This window comes from Dreissena polymorpha, chromosome 1, assembly GCF_020536995.1.
Source record: "Dreissena polymorpha isolate Duluth1 chromosome 1, UMN_Dpol_1.0, whole genome shotgun sequence".
In the NCBI taxonomy this organism is placed as follows: domain Eukaryota; kingdom Metazoa; phylum Mollusca; class Bivalvia; order Myida; family Dreissenidae; genus Dreissena; species Dreissena polymorpha.
Genome location: NC_068355.1, coordinates 54,944,908 through 54,948,157, shown reverse-complemented (window position 1 = coordinate 54,948,157; position 3,250 = coordinate 54,944,908). Strand labels below are relative to the sequence as shown.

The 3,250-nt window shown below is 33.8% G+C and overlaps 1 long non-coding RNA gene across 1 annotated transcript; it reads left to right on the top strand.

Annotated features, from left to right (window-relative positions):
• The first annotated feature begins 290 nt into the window (after positions 1-290).
• LOC127881567 (uncharacterized) lies at positions 291-2,951 on the top strand. The gene is made up of 3 exons (XR_008050150.1): positions 291-584; positions 1,635-1,735; positions 2,108-2,951. It is a non-coding gene; the product is annotated as an uncharacterized LOC127881567 (long non-coding RNA).
• The last annotated feature ends 299 nt before the right edge of the window (positions 2,952-3,250 follow it).

Here is a 3,250-nt window from a genome sequence, read left to right as displayed (position 1 = left end):
GCAGTTGTTGCTGCTGCTGTTGCTGCTGTTGTTGTTGCTGCTGTTATTGTTGCTGTTGTTGTTGGTGGTGGTGTTGTTGATGCTGTAGTAATTAAAGTAGAAGTTCTGCAGAAGTAGGAGTAGTTGTTACTTTCAAAGCAATTTCTACAAGTTTAAATTCCTTAACCCTGTCCAAGTGGTATACACACTGTTTTTTCTCAATATCAAACTCAGCCAGTCCAGGTTGTCAAATAACAATCTATCTGATAAGCCAAGCATGTGTTGTACATCAGATGTTGGGAATGTTTGCTGCAAATCTATTGGTTATAAGATATAACAGCCTTTTCTAATTGGCTGAATTCAAATACAGAAAGTTTACCTGTTAGATTGAAACATGAAACATGGTGGACAATGTACTGGTTTAACTTGTTAAAATAAAGTTAAAGACATTTAACAAACAGAAGAGTTCATTAGTTTTTCCATTAAAAACACTTTCTTAAAATACTTATGTATTTATATCATTTGGAAAGTGACATGAAATATTGCTAAAGAGTGATGCATACAGTGTTTGAGCAGTCTGTCTAGGAATAGAACAACAACTGAAGGTTTGTGATTTTTATTATTTCTAAATATTCCTTTAAATTTAATCTTCTTATGACATTATTGTAGACCTTTTTATGTGATATTTGAGGTTTTAGTATGGCAAATATTAGTTTAAAAGCAGCTGTCACCCAAATTTTCACTTAGTGGAGTTTGCAGGTTGAAAAAGGAAGAAATAAGACCTATGTGGAGAAATTAATAACATTGAATGTAGTATCGGAATTTTATAATGCAAGGTTATGGAACTGCAGGCTAAGGAAGTTTTTTACTGTGCATGTTAAGCACTCAATGCTCATTAATGGTGTTAATGTTTATTATTATCCCCCGCCATGGGCGGAGGGATATTATTTTGGCGTTGTCTGTTCGTCCTTCCATCCTTCCGTCTGTCCGTCTTTCCATCCGTCCGTAGTCATATCTTGGAAGTGCTTTGGCAGATTTCACTGAAACTTGGTATGAGTATGTATATGGATAAGAGGATGATGCATGCCAAATGGCATTGTACACCATTAGTTAATAACAGAGTTATGGCCCTTTGTATCTTGAAAAAATGCTTTTTGTGAGTCCAAGGCCATATCCTGGAAGTGCTTTGGCGGATTTCATTGAAACCTGGTTCGAGTATATATATGGATAAGAGGATGATGCACGCCAAATGGAATTGTACACCATCTGTTAAAAACGGGGTTATGGCCCTTTGTATCTTTAAAAAATGCTTGTTTGAGTGTCAAATATAATACTTATGTGTCCAGAAGCATGTTGGTGGGGGATATCAATTCAACGGTTTTGCTTGTAAATAGAAAATTAAACCAATGGAATTGGTTTTTAGGTATCTGAGTGTGCATTTTCATACCAATAGAATTACACATCATTCTAATTATAGCAATAATAAATTTGTACTAATCATACCAACAAATTAAGTTATGCTTAGTGCTTTGCGATGTATTCACTTCGTTTTTAGTTCTCTTTCTAAAGACCATTTAACAACTTAATATTTAAAACAATTCATGAATTACGTTCCCTATACATTTTCATTATGTGCTTTAATTACCATTGACCAGTTGATGGAAGATACTGCAGAGTTTGGCAGGGAAATAATCCAACAGCAAAGCGGCTCTTTAAGCGCATTTACCTAGAGGACTTACAGGGCCACAAATTCATGGTAAATATTGTCATGCCCTGGGCTAGATAAGTTATTTAATGTTAACCACCTGAAAGTATTTTGTCTTTTTGGAATTCAATATATTAGTCTAAGTCATTTTCACTTTTCTGGATCCTGGGATAACTTTAAAAGTTCTAAGTATTTTTTCATGAAACTTGAAACATGAACAGATGACAATAAGGACATTTTGCACGTCATTTCATGTTGTTTATAATGCAAGAATTCTGGTTGCTATGGCAACAAATATATTTAACAAACTTAAAATAGTGAAGTTTAACAGGTAGGGGACCATATTGCTTTGCAATCTCTTGTTATAGTTTGAATGTAAATAACTCTTTGCTTTAGACATTTTTATGATTTTTTATTCTGTAGAGCACATGTGAGCAGTATACAATGTACCTCATACCAAAAAGGACCCGGAGGCAGTGACTGGTGTTCAATATTCTCAGAAGAAAAGGAAAATGGCAGTGGAAGACTTGGACAAACATTTTTAGCCTCTGTGTTAAGCCTGGCAGTCTGTGGCTGGTGACATGTTTTATTTTGGTTACTTCTTGTAAAAAAAAGACCAGTTATTTATTTTGTGAATTGTATTTTGTGTTTGTTTTTTGTCTTAATTTATTTGTTGTTTTTTTTAATTTAGGAATTTGAAACTTGGATAATTGAATTAAGTCCGTGTACAACAGTACTGAGCATAGTATAATAAATAACAAATTTACAACAGTTGTTAATTTGTTATGTATTATTATTAACTATGCTCAGTACTTGAATACTGGCTGTCTGCATGGGAATTTGTTTTCTAGAAAGTTGGTTTCAGACTTAAATATTTGAAGTTAACCTTCGGAACTTTTCTAGAATTGTACTGGAACACATCAACTAGAACTGAACTTCTGTTATCATACTGAAAGTGTCCTAGAATTAATAAGGAACAGTTGTTGAATGTTAAAATTTATGAGAAAAAACTCTAGAACAATTGTGTGTGATGTGTGTGTGCATGTTATTGTGTGTGTTTATGAACATATGTGAGAAAGGAAGTATACTTGTCATAAGAGAAATGTAAAATTCTACTTCTATGTTTTATATTGTGCCTTTTATAAGTTTTTCTGTTCTCACCTGTATATGCGTGCATGTTTATGGATGTGATTTTGAATGTGTGCATGCATGCCTGTGGTTAAGAGAGTTGGTACTTTATGAAAATGTAAAACCACTCATTTTTGAATATGTACTGTGACTGCATGTGTGTGGTTAATGATTGATGCCAGATCTTGTTCTTGCTTAACTTCTATGATGAAACCTTTAGTTACATTCACATTTGTTTTTCAAAATCAATAAAATGCCTTTGATCTATAATCTGTTTTTTTTCTATTTTATTCCAGCTTTTTATTAAATTCCATAGCTTTTCACGGAATTCCACGGCATTCTATGGAATTCCACGGCATTCTATGGAATTTCACGGCATTCCATGGAATTCCACGGCGTTCCATGGAATTCCACCGCGTTCCATGGAATTCCACGGCA